The following is an 18235-nucleotide window of genomic DNA, read 5'->3' as shown; positions in this document are numbered from 1 at the left end:
TTTTTCAGTTGACTTTTGTTTTAATAAAAATAATGTATCATAAACCTAGGCCAATTTGTCAGGCTATCCTCTCCTTCTGGGTTTACAGGTGGCGCGCCCAAACCCTGAGGTGATGAGAGCCTTTTTGTTTTTGTTTTGTTTTTTTTTCCCTTCACCTAGGGCTGTCACCTTGACGTGGTGGTGAAGCTTGAGTGTCTCAACTGCCCCAAGGACCATGCTCCCTGGGGCTTTGGTCCCTAGTGAAGGTATTTCCTTCGGATTGTTCAAGGGGGAGAGACCAGACTAAGTACAGCCTTTAATCTAACAGGGGGTTCTGTGTGATCCAACCTTACCAACATGTACAATTATTCTGATTTCGTGCACCAGGTTTACCTAATGCACCTTTTATTTAGGCATTTTATTTAGGGTAAGCCAAGTACATGAAAAAAAGCCAGACTTTTTCAAAAAAGAATACAATACAAAACTTTATTTTCACTCCATTGGTGGGGTTTTTTGGTGACAACAAAATTACAGACTACACGCTTATGCAAATGCTAAAAATACTTATGGATCACTGCTGTTTAGAAGACAGCAGTTAATTGTTGGTGGAATTTTTTAAATAACAAGAGGTCGACTGTGAGGCTAAAAACGTATAGCTATCGTTATTGTCAAGATAACAAACCTAGGCCAATTTGTCAGGCTATCGTCTCCTTCAGGGTTTACAGGCGCCGCGCCCATACCCTGAGGTGACGAGAGTCTTTGTTTTTTGTTGTTAAGTCACTATCCAAAATTAGTATTTTTCAGTTGACTTTTGTTTTTATAAAATGTAGCATAAACCTAGGCCAATTTGTCAGGCTATCGTCTCCTTCAGGGTTTACAGGCGGCGCGCCCATACCCTGAGGTGACGAGAGTCTTTGTTTTTGTTGTTTAGTCACTATCCAAAATTAGTATTTTTCAGTTGACTTTTGTGTTTATGAAATGTAGCACAAACCTAGGCCAATTTGTCAGGCTATCGTCTCCTTTAGGGTTTACAGGCGGCGCGCCCATACCCTGAGGTGACGAGAGTCTTTTTGTTTTTTGTTGTTTAGTCACTATCCAAAATTAGTATTTTTCCGTTTACTTTTGTGTTTATAAAATGTAGCACAAACCTAGGCCAATTTGTCAGGCTATCCTCTCCTTCCGGGTTTACAGGTGGCGCGCCCAAACCCTGAGGTGATGAGAGCCTTTTCGTTTTTTTTTTTTTTTTTTTACTTCACCTAGGGCTGTCAGCTTGACGTGGTGGTGAAGTTTGAGTGTCTCAACTGCCCCAAGAACCATGCTCCCTGGGGCTTTGGTCCCTAGTGAAGGTATTTCCTTCGGATTGTTTAAGGGGGAGAGACCAGACTAAGTACAGCCTTTAATCTAACAGGGGGTTCTGTGTGATCCAACCTTACAAACATGTACAATTATTCTGATTTCGTGCACCAGGTTTACCTAATGCACCTTTTATTTAGGCATTTTATTTAGGGTAAGCCAAGTACATGAAAAAAAGCCAGACTTTTTCAAAAAAGAATACAATACAAAACTTTATTTTCACTCCATTGGTGGGGTTTTTTGGTGACAACAAAATTACAGACTACACCCTTATGCAAATGCTAAAAATACTTATGGATCACTGCTGTTTAAAAGACAGCAGTTAATTGTTGGTGGAATTTTTTAAATAACAAGAGGTCGACTGTAAGGCTAAAAACGTATAGCTATCGTTATTGTCAAGATAACAAACCTAGGCCAATTTGTCAGGCTATCGTCTCCTTCAGGGTTTACAGGCGGCGCGCCCATACCCTGAGGTGACGAGAGTCTTTGTTTTTTGTTGTTAAGTCACTATCCAAAATTAGTATTTTTCAGTTGACTTTTGTTTTTATAAAATGTAGCATAAACCTAGGCCAATTTGTCAGGCTATCGTCTCCTTCAGGGTTTACAGGCGGCGCGCCCATACCCTGAGGTGACGAGAGTCTTTGTTTTTTGTTGTTTAGTCACTATCCAAAATTAGTATTTTTCAGTTGACTTTTGTTTTTATAAAATGTAGCATAAACCTAGGCCAATTTGTCAGGCTATCGTCTCCTTGAGGGTTTACAGGCGGCGCGCCCATACCCTGAGGTGACGAGAGTCTTTGTTTTTTGTTGTTTAGTCACTATCCAAAATTAGTATTTTTCAGTTGACTTTTGTTTTTATAAAATGTAGCATAAACCTAGGCCAATTTGTCAGGCTATCGTCTCCTTCAGGGTTTACAGGCGGCGCGCCCATACCCTGAGGTGACGAGAGTCTTTGTTTTTGTTGTTTAGTCACTATCCAAAATTAGTATTTTTCAGTTGACTTTTGTGTTTATGAAATGTAGCACAAACCTAGGCCAATTTGTCAGGCTATCGTCTCCTTTAGGGTTTACAGGCGGCGCGCCCATACCCTGAGGTGACGAGAGTCTTTTTGTTTTTTGTTGTTTAGTCACTTTCCAAAATTAGTATTTTTCCGTTTACTTTTGTGTTTATAAAATGTAGCACAAACCTAGGCCAATTTGTCAGGCTATCCTCTCCTTCCGGGTTTACAGGTGGCGCGCCCAAACCCTGAGGTGATGAGAGCCTTTTCGTTTTGTTTTTTTTTTTTTTTCCTTCACCTAGGGCTGTCAGCTTGACGTGGTGGTGAAGTTTGAGTGTCTCAACTGCCCCAAGAACCATGCTCCCTGGGGCTTTGGTCCCTAGTGAAGGTATTTCCTTCGGATTGTTTAAGGGGGAGAGACCAGACTAAGTACAGCCTTTAATCTAACAGGGGGTTCTGTGTGATCCAACCTTACAAACATGTACAATTATTCTGATTTCGTGCACCAGGTTTACCTAATGCACCTTTTATTTAGGCATTTTATTTAGGGTAAGCCAAGTACATGAAAAAAAGCCAGACTTTTTCAAAAAAGAATACAATACAAAACTTTATTTTCACTCCATTGGTGGGGTTTGTTGGTGACAACAAAATTACAGACTACACCCTTATGCAAATGCTAAAAATACTTATGGATCACTGCTGTTTAAAAGACAGCAGTTAATTGTTGGTGGAATTTTTTAAATAGCAAGAGGTCGACTGTGAGGCTAAAAACGTATAGCTATCGTTATTGTCAAGATAACAAACCTAGGCCAATTTGTCAGGCTATCGTCTCCTTCAGGGTTTACAGGCGGCGCGCCCATACCCTGAGGTGACGAGAGTCTTTGTTTTTTGTTGTTAAGTCACTATCCAAAATTAGTATTTTTCAGTTGACTTTTTTTTTTATAAAATGTAGCATAAACCTAGGCCAATTTGTCAGGCTATCGTCTCCTTTAGGGTTTACAGGCGGCGCGCCCATACCCTGAGGTGACGAGAGTCTTTGTTTTTTGTTGTTTAGTCACTATCCAAAATTAGTATTTTTCAGTTGACTTTTGTTTTTATAAAATGTAGCACAAACCTAGGCCAATTTGTCAGGCTATCCTCTCCTTCAGGGTTTACAGGCGGCGCGCCCATACCCTGAGGTGACGAGAGTCTTTGTTTTTTGTTGTTTAGTCACTATCCAAAATTAGTATTTTTCAGTTGACTTTTGTTTTTATAAAATGTAGCACAAACCTAGGCCAATTTGTCAGGCTATCCTCTCGTTCAGGGTTTACAGGCGGCGCGCCCATACCCTGAGGTGACGAGAGTCTTTTTGTTTTTTGTTGTTTAGTCACTATCCAAAATTAGTATTTTTCAGTTGACTTTTGTTTTTATAAAATGTAGCATAAACCTAGGCCAATTTGTCAGGCTATTGTCTCCTTCAGGGTTTACAGGCGGCGCGCCCATACCCTGAGGTGACGAGAGTCTTTGTTTTTTGTTGTTTAGTCACTATCCAAAATTAGTATTTTTCAGTTGACTTTTGTTTTTATAAAATGTAGCATAAACCTAGGCCAATTTGTCAGGCTATCGTCTCCTTTAGGGTTTACAGGCGGCGCGCCCATACCCTGAGGTGACGAGAGTCTTTGTTTTTTGTTGTTTAGTCACTATCCAAAATTAGTATTTTTCAGTTGACTTTTGTTTTTATAAAATGTAGCACAAACCTAGGCCAATTTGTCAGGCTATCCTCTCCTTCAGGGTTTACAGGCGGCGCGCCCATACCCTGAGGTGACGAGAGTCTTTGTTTTTTGTTGTTTAGTCACTATCCAAAATTAGTATTTTTCAGTTGACTTTTGTGTTTATAAAATGTAGCACAAACCTAGGCCAATTTGTCAGGCTATCCTCTCGTTCAGGGTTTACAGGCGGCGCGCCCATACCCTGAGGTGATGAGAGTCTTTTTGTTTTTTGTTTAGTCATTATCCAAAATTAGTATTTTTCAGTTGACTTTTGTGTTTATAAAATGTAGCACAAACCTAGGCCAATTTGTCAGGCTATCCTCTCCTTCAGGGTTTACAGGCGGCGCGCCCATACCCTGAGGTGACGAGAGTCTTTTTGTTTTTTGTTGTTTAGTCACTATCCAAAATTAGTATTTTTCAGTTGACTTTTGTTTTTATAAAATGTAGCATAAACCTATGAGGAATTTCTAACTTTAAAAATTGCTGTTAAGCTATTTTTCAAACTGGCCTTTTGTTTTTCGCAAATTGTGGTGGTTATGATCAGTGAGTAATAGGACTGAGTGGAGTCCAATTCGTTCTATAATCGTACAAGGGATCAACACAATCGGACGACTTTGAAACGAACGAGCCTTGAAAATAAACACTCTTAAAGACTTACTTTATCGAGTAAGTTGCAACTCAAAAGGGTCATTTAACATTTTTACATGGAAGAGCAAAAAAAAAAAAAAAAAACTCAGATCTATATTATAAAAATCATAAAAAGCAATGGTCAGTTTATACGGACACTTTCTTGATAAAGAACCTTATAGCCAATTTCCCTTGCTTTGTAGCCTTGAAAAGGTTCGGCCACCAAATTAACTCGATTTCTCGCGTTTGACGCCCTTCGCCCTCACTGACTTCCAAACTTGCCTTGTAACTCGCCCTCTTGTCAGATTGAGGTTTGCTGCTATTGCTCCAGTAGGTACGGTTCTTGGCGGCTTGAAGTTCGTCCATTGGATTATTGAATTCCATTCCAACAACTTCGTTTTGGCCACTGAACAACACTGACTCTTTGAGCTCGATGACATTTTGCTCGTGCAGTGCGTCAGCAAAGGGGGCGAGGCTGAAAACTCGGTAGGAAATGCGCCTTGTTGACGTTGAATAGAATGGCGGCTTCTTATGGGGAAGTTGTCTCATACTGTGAACGTTGCATTCCATTTGCGATGCAAAATGCCCGAAGAATCTTTCTGGTACTTGTGGCAATACAATTGTGAACCAGCGACCTAAATGTAGAACATAACTATGTGAACGTCTCAATAGCTATCAGCGACACATTATTCACTGCTATAGTGGGGATTTAGAATCACGCATTCCCTCCGATAACTAAACACGTTTCTGTTATTTGTCATTACGTTTGTGAAATATACTTGTAAACGCGGTACTGACCTCGTAGACTAGGATGTAAAGAACCATTGATCTGCTCGGTTAATCCTGCTAGCCACGGTAAGTATCCCTCCTTGTAGTCTTGCGATCGTCTATCCATAAATTTTATTTCCGGTGCACGAACAACATTCTCTTCATTGTCAAAAAATCTGATTCGGTCAGCTGAGCCGCCTTCCTCTGGGTGCTTTGTCTCCTTATGTTTTTCAAGTGCGCGTAGCGTCTTAAAGCGTTTAAAACAGAAACAACACTCCTGGGCGTAAGTAAAACGTGAAGCCATTTCCAACCTGGAAGCGATTGCGTCCCTCGTGTTCGTGTGTAATGCTAATCGGAAGTGGAAAAAGAGCACCCATTGTGTTTTGGTAACTTGAGTTTTCCATACAAAACAAAGAGTCTTTTCTTTTGATCAATCGGCTATTTTAATTAAACTGTAATATAACAGGGCACCTATTGTGTTTTGGTAACTTGAGTTTTCTATACAAAACAAAGAGTTTTCACTTTTGACAAGTCGACAAAATAGCTGCAACATGGAAGGAGTGAGCGAAGAGAGGGACGAAGAAAAGTTTGTGAGGAAGAGTTCGGGAAAGGCGTTTAAGTCCAGAAAGCACGATAAAGCTGAAAAACGAAAGCAGAGAAAGAACTGGGAAAAGAGGAAGCGCCAAAGATTACAGGCGCAAAATCATGTGCTTGAAGAGCCGGCGGTCGACGAAAAACCTCAAGTTCCTGAAGAGGCTCTTGAAGTTCCTAAAGAGATTCCTGGAGACAAAGCGACAAAACGAAAAGGAAACGTCGAACATCTCTCGAGAGGGAAAAGGCTAGTTGAGTTGTCCAAGAAACGAAAGATAAAGGATGGAGACGTGGAAATTGAAACACCAAGAAAAGTTCGCAAACAAACAAAGGGAGAAGATCGCACCAAGTTGACCATCACACGCACAGCACACAGCTTCAAAGAATTAGACAGAGGGCTATAAGTTATTGACGAGACTGAAAAAATCGGCTCAGGGACATTTGGAAAGTGCTTTAAAGGCAAATACCGCAACCAATACCAAGTGGTGGTCAAAGAAATCAAAGTGAAAGATTCGTCAAAGAGGGAGATTGAAAGGGCCAAACAAGAAGTCTTAAACGAAGCTTCGGTACTAGCGGATCTTGGAGACCACCCCGGAATCCCCCATTTATTTGGTGTATGTTCCCTACAAGCACCTTTTTATTTAGTTCTCCAACACCTGGCGGTTGAGGGCAGCAGTGTTACCCTATCGAAGGCTGCAGCAACAAGCATTATTGCGGATGTTAGCGAATGCACAGAAATTCTGAGACAGATTTGTGAAGTGTTGTTGTTTATGTACAAGAGAGGATATTTGCACAATGATCTCAAAGGGAACAGTGTCGTTTTGGACGGTGCCAGCCATAACGCCTTTGTTATTGACTTTGGTAAAAGCAGAAAAATTGCAAAGGCGAAGCTGATGAAGCCAAAAGTGAACATAAAGGATGCAGCGAAGAAGTATCCACACGTAGCGCCTGAAATTCACCGAGGAGACATGCAGTCGACCGCTAGCGACGTTTATTCTTTTGGAGTGCTAGCCGTGAAAGTGTTACAAGATGGGAAGTTTGACAACCCTGCCTTGAAGAGTACTGCCAAAAGGTGTCTCTCATCTAATCCGGGAAAACGCCCGAAACTCGAAGAAATTTTGGAACACATCGCAATTTGACACTCTTTGAACGGTGTCGGGTCGTTTCGCTACACCGCTAAAATGTGATTATTTCTCGTTCTCAAAGTGAGTTCGGGTGAAGAATATAGCTGTTTCTTCGTGTCAAAGTGTTTGCATGAGGAGTAAATTGAACTCAAATATTACAGAATATTTCAATTTTAAAACGTAGAGAATCGACTTTATAACTGCAGTGTGGCGAATTGACCGGTTAAGGAAAATTAATGTGCACTCACGGAATTTAGACTAGTTAAGATTTAGCATTTCTACACTTGAATCTTTTACACAAGGACCACTTAAAAACTTCATTGAGATTAATTGAAAGTGAATTTGTCGGTGTAATCAATTTGTAAAGAATTTTGACCAATTAATGCAAATTTCGCGCTGTAAAAAACGATTGCATAAGTGGCGCTGGAATTGAATAACAATACGTTAAAAAACCTCAGTCTCCTTCTTTTGTTTCGAGACAAAGGATTTCTCTCATTAATGCGAAACTACGGTTTTCTGGCGTATGGTTATTCAAATTCGGTATAAATTCGGATTCCTTCGCTTGTTGTAGTAAAAAAAGTCTTAGGGTGCGTTTGATTGACCCTATTCCGGGATAGGACCGGAATAGTAATACATACAACGCTTACAAGAAAACACAAAAGGGGGGTTGGCTAAATTGGTTTTAGGAGTTACTGGAGAGCGATAGTTTGCAGAACTGGCCTCCCATATTTCTTAAAAAGAGAAATTTATCGGCTCTTCCGCTTATTCTTGATCCGGAATAAGGTCAATCGAACGCATTCTTAGCCGGCTTATAATGAAGAGAAGACTGAGAGGCTTTTTCCCAGTTAGCCGATAGTTACGGTTGTGTCACGTAAATGTATGTTGCCGCATTTCTTCGAATTATAGGACGAGTTACCAAAGCCTACGGTTGCTGCGAGATTGGAGAATTGAATACGCAAAACAATAAAGTAAGAACTTGGCCACTCATTCAGACAATTTGATATTTGTACGGTTGTTGTACAAGGATTTCAATTTAGCGTGGCTCGGGTTTTGTCATACGATGACAGAATTTAATTAAAAATCACAATGTTGACAGCTACAACACATGTATCGTAGTCTTCAGGCGAGAATATCCTTCTGAGTTCGAAACAAAAGACTCGCACCTAAAGGCGATCTTAATCCGCCAAAGACATCCGAAGAACGCGTCTTTCAAAGGCGTCGAGGTCCTAAAGTCTGGCCTCTGGCTTGTCATGTATAGATTGGATCCATGTCATTATTTTACATCTCCGGGATTATCTTGGGATGCAATGTTGAAAATGACTGAAGTCAATTTGGAACTCATTACGGATATTGATATGTATCAATTTGTTGAAAAAGGCCTTCGTGGAGGAATCAGTTACATAGCCAATAGATACGGTAAAGCCAACAACAAATACATGCAAAATTGGAATCCCAATGAAACAAGTAAATATCTCATGTATTTGGATGCAAACAATCTCTATGGTTGGGCTATGTCACAATATCTTCCAACCGGGAATTTTAAATGGTTGAATAAACAACAAATAAAAAATATTAATTGGAAAACAGTTGACGCAGAAAACAAAACTGGATATTTATTGGAAGTTGATTTGAAATATCCTCATGAATTACATGACCTGCATAATGATTATCCATGTGGCGCTGAACAAATCAAAGTGACACAAGATATGCTGTCAGATTATTGTCAAAGAATTGCAGAAAAATTTGGAATCAAAAGTGGACAAGTCAGCAAGCTGATTCCAACATTGGGAAACAAAACAAAATATGTATTACATTATAGAAACTTACAATTATACCGTGAATTGGGACTCAAATTAACTAAAATTCACCGTGTTCTGTCATTTGACCAATCACCCTGGTTGAAGACATATATTGATTTCAATACTCGTCAAAGAACTAATGCAAAGAATGCTTTTGAGAAAGATTTCTTCAAACTGATGAATAACTCAGTGTTTGGTAAGACTATGGAGAATATCAGAAAACGGGAAGATATCAAATTAGTTACCAATGAGAAACAATTATCGAAACTGACTTCCAAACCAACATTCATCAATAGCAAAATCTTTAATGAAAACTTGGTTGCAGTTCACAAAATCAAGGAATCATTGACTCTCAATCGACCAGCATACGTTGGTATGTGTATCCTTGATTTGAGTAAGACTCTCATGTATGACTTTCATTACAACTTTATCAAAAGAAAATATGGTAACAAAGCCAAATTACTATTCACTGATACTGATAGTTTGACATACGAAATTGAAGCCGAAGATGTGTATCAAGATTTTTGGAATAAAAAAGAAATGTTTGATAACTCGGATTATCCATCAAATCATCAATTTTATGACTCCACAAACAAGAAAGTTATTGGAAAATTCAAAGATGAAGCCGCGGGTGTACCCATTACTGAATTTGTGGGATTGAGATCCAAGATGTATTCATACATCAAAGATAACAACAATGGTGGCAAAACAGCCAAAGGAATCAAAAAGAATGTAATAAAACAAGAAATCAATCATGCTGATTACAAAGATGTGTTGTTTAATGAAAAACAATTGTACCACCAAATGAAAACAATCAGGAGTAACCATCATGAGCTTGGTAGTTACACCATCAACAAAACATCATTGTCATGTTTTGATGATAAACGATATCTACATCCGAATGGTCTTGATTCATATGCTTATGGACATTTTCGTTTGTAAACAAAATTTGTGACAAAACTTGTGCCTCAAACTTTGTGTTTAAAACTTGGTTTTCAATTTTCATTTTTCATCAATTTTCGAATATGTTTTCATCAATTTTTGAATGTTTTGTTGGGTGTATGCCCCATAAAACAAATAACAAGAATGGTACAATGGGTGCCAGACACATGCCAATCCCCATCAAAGATGATTCCATGCAGGTGGATTCATCTGTCTGTCAATCCCTGCATTGCTATGATTATTGCTTCTTTTGCAACTATCACAAAGAATCATCCAATAAAACATCAAATATGCCATATTGTTGTGAAAATCAAAACATTCGAGATATCTCTGGTCAATTGACTTGCGTTTATTGTGGACAAGTTGTTGGTGAAGATTTCAAAACAGAATACATCAATTTTCATGCCAATTTGTTCAAAATATACAAGAAAACAGTGTATAATAGAAAATACCATTTGTCGCATACATTAGATCAAATTATTTTGAAAAACAAAGTTGGAATCAGTTGTTCAACCAATTTCAAAATTCATAAAATATTCGTTGAAATAAACAAAATACTGCCACAAATCAATGGCAAAAGAAAGAGAATAATCAGTTTGAAATATCTTTTGCATAGAATATTGCAATTGATGAAAATTGATTCTTCCCAAATTGAGTTGACAAAATCCAAAAAAACAATGAAATTATACAATGTTTATTGGGATAAAATTATGAATATTATTGGCCCCAAAATCATGCACATTATTAATCAAACATAAGTGAATATCTGATATTTTTTATCATATTTGTCACCCCATTTATCGACAATCGGCGAATTATCCAAAATGAAATCATCATTTTGAGTAAGCTTGTTTGTCAAATCATCTCTATCAAAATGTCCATTTCTCATTATTTCTTTTATTTCATTTAATAAATGTCCGTAAGTTTGAAAAGCATATTGGCATTGATACAACCTTATTTCAATATTTTTATGCTTCATATAAGCTTGAATTACGACAGAAACTGATGATATTGCCAATAATGAAGCTCCACTGGTTGCAATTGATGATGCAATACCACCAGTTGCAAACACAATGGATGAAATATTACCAGCAAACTCCCATTTTTTTAATCTTTTGTATGCACTTTTGTACATCCACATCTTTTTGTGATATGACATGTAATAAGCTTTCAATTCATCAATTTCTTCATTTGATAATCGATTTGAAATATGATTGAAATCAATTATTAATTTCTTCTTTTGTTTTGAATTGTTTTGCATATATTATATGGTTATCTTATTTTTGATGCAATAATAGAGACCAGTTATTTGACCCAAAAACATGCATTTTTTTTATCGAATTGAATGTTTTTTTTCTCATTAATGGTGTACATGTATCCGTTGTCACGATGATATTTGTTGTAAAATTGACCATAGGCATCATGTAATATTCCATGTGATCTGATATATGGTTGCCAACCAAATAATCAATGGAGAATAGCTGTCAAACATCCATCTCCAGGTCCAATTAATCCGATTCCATCATGAATTAACTCTTTGTAAACTTCATCAGGTAAACCTGTGTTGTAATATTTTTCATCAAATATGTGAATATTACGATACTTTTTATCTTGCATTCCTGTCTGGGCAATATTGGAAGACTCAATTTACGGTGAAAATCTATCATCGATGTTCGAATGTGTTCTTGCAATTCTGACAATTCTTTCATTATACAATTTGATAACAATATTTTTATTCATCATTATTGTCAGGTAATTGTATCCTAATATATTCAACAAAATACTTCATTGTCCAATCAGATGGATGATTGTTGAAGTAGCAATAATAGTTTTCAAATAACACATCAAAGAAGAATTCCAATTGATCAAATGATGATGACACCAAATCGGATTTGGAATGATGATATCTGTCATTTCTCCTGATATGTGTTTATCACAATAATCTCTTGCAATCTATTGATTCCTTTAATGTCATCTTTACTCAATAATTTTATCCATGTGTAATTTGTTTTTGGTATTGTACCACTTTTTCTTCCTATTCTCATTGCAACTTGGTTGTTCAAATATTTATCAACACCTTGAACCAACTCAGCTTTGAAATTAGTTAACCAAGTATTTATTCTTTTATCAACTGCTGCCATTATTGCATCCATTGGGTCATCTTCAGATGGTTTTGATGCATCTTGTTTCAATTTATTTGCAAAGAGTGTGATTGCTGTGTCTATTTTTTCATTCACTTTTGACATTATTGTTTTCTTTATTGATGAATCCAACAACCCTTTGACATCATTATCCAAATGCGCCATTGATTGTTGGATTTTGGTTCCAATATATGGTTTGATGATGTCTTCATTGTAGTTTATTAATTGTTGGAGTGAAATTGCATGATTTGAATTAACTCCATCTTTTATCACCAAATGTCTGTTTTCTGTATCCAGATGACCATCATCATTCAGATGTATTGGTTCTCTGTATTTGAATCCATCTGGTAAATTTTCATAAGTGACTGTAAATTCAATTTTATTTCCATTTTCATCAAGAATATGGTTTCCATTTTCATCTTCAATGTATGGCATTATATTAATAGTGTTGATAAATAAATTTCAAAAGTTCCTGTGACTTCTTTGTTTATAATTGGAGAAGTAAACCCTGAAATTCTTTTAAAAATCCCCATTTGAATTATCATGGGTTTGATTGTTGTATTTGTAGTTACAAAATTTCTCCCAATTTTCATATTAAATTGTATTAAATGGGAAAATAAAGTTTTACTGTTAGCAATGGCGACAAAAGAAACTTGGTATTGATTTTTTGTATTAATTACAATATTTTTTATTTTAACCGGGCCTAATGTTCCAAATTTGTAACCATGTACATTTTCAAAAACTCCATTTTTTGTGTCGCCGTTAACAACACTTGAAGTTTCAATATTTGACAACCAACTTTTATTGTCAGCATGATATCTTTCAAAAAAATCAGAGTATAATACTTTCAATTGAAAAGTTCCATTAACAGCAGTTCCTGCTCCAATATTATCCAATATTGACATAGAATCAATACTGACAAATTTCCTTGATTTGGGCATATTAAACGTATTACTTCCATTGATTATGTTTCCTATTCTGTCATATGTGTCAGTGTTTGATGTTTGTCCTTGCAGTTTCCCCCTAATCAATATTTGTGCATTTGAAACTTGAATATTGCTTACCAAAACAACTGAATACAAATTGAAATAAATACTTCCTGAGACAGGAATACTGAAATTGTGAAAAACACCACTGGCAATAGTTCCAGTGTATTTCGTTTTGAATAAGTTGGTAAAATAACCCAAATTCATTGCTTCAGAATCATATAACGGATTTATTAAACCAGAAATAATCTTATTATTCATATCCAAATTGACCTGCATCTGCATATCTCCATTTTTATATTCAAACATGACATTGTCCAAGCCGTCATAAACTCCTGGGTACACACTATCTGACCAATCTTTGACACCATAAACAACCAGATGACATTGTACTGGAGTCGCTGTAGCAGTTCCATGCATCGTCAAATAGATGTAATTTGGAGTTTGTTTGCTGTTGTTATTGAATTGAACCAATAGCTTGCTATAAGCAGTGAAATCACGCTGCACAGCTTTGTGGATGTATGCTTCAGAAGCATCACATGATAATTGAATATTAGTCATTTCTGGTGGGTAGAATTCAAACACAATTGTGTATGTTCCAATAGCAAGAGTATAAATATTGAAACCTATCCTTGATCTGTAATCATTACTTCCACTGTCTTTAATCAATGTGATATCATAAGCTTTTTTATTCTGATGTGGGGATTGATTGAAAGCAGCTATGCCATACACTGTGATATTGTATTCTGAACTGCTTTCATCGGTATCTGTAAGATATTTGAATTCATTTGTTTTATGGCTGCTGACAAGATGACTTTGCTCCAATTTGTCATCCAAATATTTTTTGGTAGTAGCATCATTATCATCAGTTGGTTGAGCCATATCTTTGATTTGTTTATTATTCATATCAAGGTTTCCAGTCATTGCAACACTTCCATCTTTTTTCAAATATACACTCAAATCACTTCCAGCAGATGGTATTTTAGCTATTTCTGTATCAACATATGCTTTAGTGGAAGCATCATTGGGATTGGAAGGATTTCCAAGAACGATTATTTTATGACCTCTCATATCTAATTCACCGCCAAGAGCATTGGGTGTTAACCTGTTGAGAAAGTTATGATCAACGTAGTGTTTATTAACAGCATCGTTATCATCAGTTGGTTGAGCCATATCTTTGATTTTATGATTGTCCATATCGAGGTCACTATTGGAGACTTTTTGTAAATATTTAGTGTCACAGAAATCTAAATTAACAACATCATATGTATTTTGTATATTGGCTCCAAGATTAGTAATTTGTTGATTACCCATATCCAGATTTCCAGTCATTTCAACAGTGCCATCTTTTTTCAAATATGTAGATAAATCAGGTGATGGTATTTTTTTAATCTCATCATCGACATATTTTTTATTCGCCGCTTGATCGTTATTATCAGGTTTTAAAACACTAATATCAAAAAATGTTTTCCGTCCAGTAATATGTTGTTCTGTTGATGTAACCACTATTTCGCTTTTAGCTCGTCCACCATGGCCATCAAAGTTTTTCAAATCTGGTATATTAAGATGAATGTTTTCATAAGACTGATGCCTTGTAGATAGATACTATTGGTATGAACACTACCAGTATTGCTGTAAATTACTGCTTTATTAGCTCGCACATCACCAGGAGCATTATCCAACAATTGTATTTGGCTCTTTGTGACAACATCATTGGGATCAGCTCCTTGTTTAACATTAACAAGTTTTTTGTTTTGTATATCATAATTGCCATTTTGGGTCAATTTAAACCCTATTCCTTGAGGCCCAGCGGCTCCTTGAAGAGGAACCGTTCTGAATCCTCCTGTTGTGAAAGAAGACGATGAGCTACGTTCGTTGAATATTCCCATTTATATCATTTGGTTATATTGTTCCATAAAAAATTCCTGTTAATTCTCTTCATGGGCTTATCAACATATAGAAATGAAAATGGCTCGTTTGTTGCTTTAATGTATTTATCCTTGTCGACTCCCAACTCACGAGATATCAGACTTCTTTCATTGCTGCTAGGAAAGTCATAGACACAGAAATGAGAGCAATTGAGTCGAATATCTTTTGGTGTTTTGTAGAACGATTGGCTCAGATAAATAACAGAGCAGTTCTTGTGTCTGCCACGAATGAAATAATCAATCAATGGTTTCTGGTTTTTTTCACAAATAAAGTCATCAAATATGACTATCTTCTGGGCATCATCATCCTTCAATTCCTCTACTGGAATTATATCATCATTGCTACAAACAAGGACAGTATACCCGACACTATTTGATATATCAGTCAATGTTTGTAGCATATCCTTGTATTTTTGTTGCTCCAAATTTTTGGCATATAAATGTATTCTATCATAATACAAAAGTGGTTTCATCAGCATATGGTACAATAAATTTGTCTTTCCAGATCCTGAATTACCACATATTAACATCCGAAACGTGTCACTTGGCATGTAACCATACAATCTTTTGAAATTAGTGTTTTTATCATGTCTGTCATAATTTGGGATTTCCATGTATATCAATACATTATATAACTTGAGAAAAGTTAATATAAGTTAATAATATAATGGATTTACAGAGATTAAAACAATTATCTGAAGCCAAGATTAAGGCTGGAACAATAACCAAACAAGTTAGAGATACATTGAAGGAGTACAAGCATGATAAACAAGATTTACAACAAGGTTTATCAGAAACTTTCAAACCAATTATTAAAGCTCAAGAGGAAACAAAACAAACAATTGATGAAAAACAAGACAAACTGATTGAACAATTGGAGAAAAACCAAAAAGCGTTGACTTCAGGTTTGGAAGACATTGCTATGTTAACTTATCAACCAGAAACAAAACCACAACCACAATTACCAGAATCAAAGTTACCAATAGATTATCAACCAGCAATGTCAAATTTGGATGCTGGTTTTGATGATGATGAGTTCCAAAAATTGATGCAATACGATCTTGCACCTCCGAGTTCTGTTCTCCAAGCTTCTATGCAAGGAGATATTGACATCAAGGATTACGATGCTAATATTGGCAAAATGTTGAAAAAACTTGGAATAAAGAAGGGTCCTTTATCCAAGGGCCAAGGAAAGACCAAGAATAAAGACAAAATTGATAAAATAGATGAAGATATAAAATTATTGCAAAAATACAGAGGGCGCATTAAAAAAATCCCAGAAGGAATGAAAACCATCAAAAAAGGTTCTGGTTTTACTTAACCAAAGAGAAATGCATACAAAATATCATCTTCTGGGAAATATGGTGGACTCATGATCGATATTCCAAAATTAATGGGACAACTCAGACTTGTGGCAACAAAAGATAAACGCAAAGTAATTAACAAAAAGGTTGATTTCGATACAATCGATTTATTGACCAAGAGATTTAATTCAAAGAAGAAATACAGTGATATTGCCAAAATGGTATTTGATGAATTGAACCAACTCAGTGAGATTCCAATCCATAAATCCAGCAAAAAATTCAAGAAATTGGGCTCTGGTGTTGTTTATTTCAATGATGCTAATGATTTGATTGACAGAATAGAATTGCTTGGTGGATCCATTTTAGCTGGCAATAATGGAGTTAAAGAGGAATTTTCACAAATAGCCCATAAATTGAATCAACTTGGCTTAATAAACAACAAACAACTCATTGATTTATTGCAACAATATATAATGTAATGATATATGCACCGCTAGGACGCGGATTATTCTTGCATAATATATAATCAAATAATATATGCAAGAAAGGGCGATACATATTTCATCTGTTAACCGACAAAAAATAGGTCGAAGTCGGCCTGAAGACTTTATTATCAAATTTGATCCACACCATTAAAGCTTGACACAACAATGAGACATGAGCTAGCTGTTGATCGAGTTTCAATGACATACTCGTGGCATAATGTCAATGCAGGATACAACAATAATACAATAAAATACAGCCCAGATAATGGTACAAAATGGAAGACAATCACATTTGTTGATGGAATGTATTCATATGATGATCTTGATGATTATATCACTCAATCAATAATTCAAAATAGAGATAAACCATCTTCCAGCGAGGGCATCAATCTATATTTTGTGCTTTCATCATATAGAGTTGTCATTGAGCTAGACAACCAATGGAAGCTTGATATTAGATTGATATTTTGGAGCGCTTATTGGATTTGAACCAAAGTTAATTAACCAAACTGAACATGGGACAAAATTGCCAAATATTACCAATGATATTGACGTTTTGAATATTAATTGTGATATAATAACTGATAGCCTCAGTGATGGACGATTCACAAATACACTGATAATGATGCCTACTGACAATTTAACAAGGAGTTATGCCTTTACTTTTGAGCCAAAAAGAGCATTATTCAGCCCAGTTTCCAAGTTAATTATTTCAGAAATGGGGATAACAGTGACTGACGCTTTGGGTCGGCCAATTGACTTGAATGGCATTGACTGGTTCATGAGCTTGATTCTCAGGTCTAGTTTAATATAATATATCAATATATGGTACGACAAAGTGAATTTAAGCAACGTTTTGACCCAGAATTGGGTCGTTATGCGATGAAACATATCCATGGTGAAGGAATTATGGATGTTTTCAGATCAGTTGGTTAAAAACTTTTCGGGAAAACAGCAAAAGAATTAGCTAAAAAAGGAGCCAAAACTGCAGCTGAAAAAGCAGTCACCAAAACTGGTGAGTTTGCTGGTAATAAAGCAGGTGATAAAATAATTCAATTATTGACCAAAAAAAAACCTTCCAAAACAAAATCAGTGACAATGAGCCAACCAAAAATGGAGCAGCCACTGACTGATTTTCAAATAGCTGAGAGAGTCAATCAGATGATATCCGGTGGAAAACTCAAAAGAAGGAGAAAATGAAAATAATGTAACATATCTGTATAAGTGAAATCATTCAGAAATCCAAAATACATTGAGAGATATGAAGATGTCTTCTTCCAATTGGAGACACCATTGAATACTGGTAATCCAGGAAATAATAGGTCACAAAAGAAAGATGGTTATCGTTTTGTTGTTGACAACACAGGAGAAGTTACTCCATTTGATTGGTATAATGCAAGAATATCAGTTGGTTTTAAAGTCCAAACAATGCAGAATGCAAATCTTGCAGATGAAGACCATAAT

The 18235-nt window shown here is 36.2% G+C and overlaps 1 protein-coding gene, 1 long non-coding RNA gene and 1 pseudogene across 3 annotated transcripts in view; 2 read left to right on the top strand and 1 right to left on the bottom strand.

Moving 5' to 3' along the window:
• The window catches only part of LOC146466087 (uncharacterized), a 277353-nt gene that overhangs the window by 57333 nt on the left and 201785 nt on the right, over window positions 1-18235 (bottom strand). The gene's annotated exons all lie outside the window — the stretch shown is intronic.
• Window positions 1-18235, top strand: part of LOC146466095 (uncharacterized) — a 150696-nt pseudogene that overhangs the window by 36851 nt on the left and 95610 nt on the right. The gene's annotated exons all lie outside the window — the stretch shown is intronic.
• The window catches only part of LOC146466097 (uncharacterized), a 166967-nt gene that overhangs the window by 100790 nt on the left and 47942 nt on the right, over window positions 1-18235 (top strand). The window lies entirely within an intron of this gene.

This window comes from Pavona decussata, unplaced genomic scaffold (assembly GCF_977016875.1).
Source record: "Pavona decussata unplaced genomic scaffold, jaPavDecu1.1 SCAFFOLD_154, whole genome shotgun sequence".
In the NCBI taxonomy this organism is placed as follows: domain Eukaryota; kingdom Metazoa; phylum Cnidaria; class Anthozoa; order Scleractinia; family Agariciidae; genus Pavona; species Pavona decussata.
The sequence above is the reverse complement of the archived record's forward strand: the minus strand, read 5'-3'. Positions and strand labels throughout refer to the sequence as shown.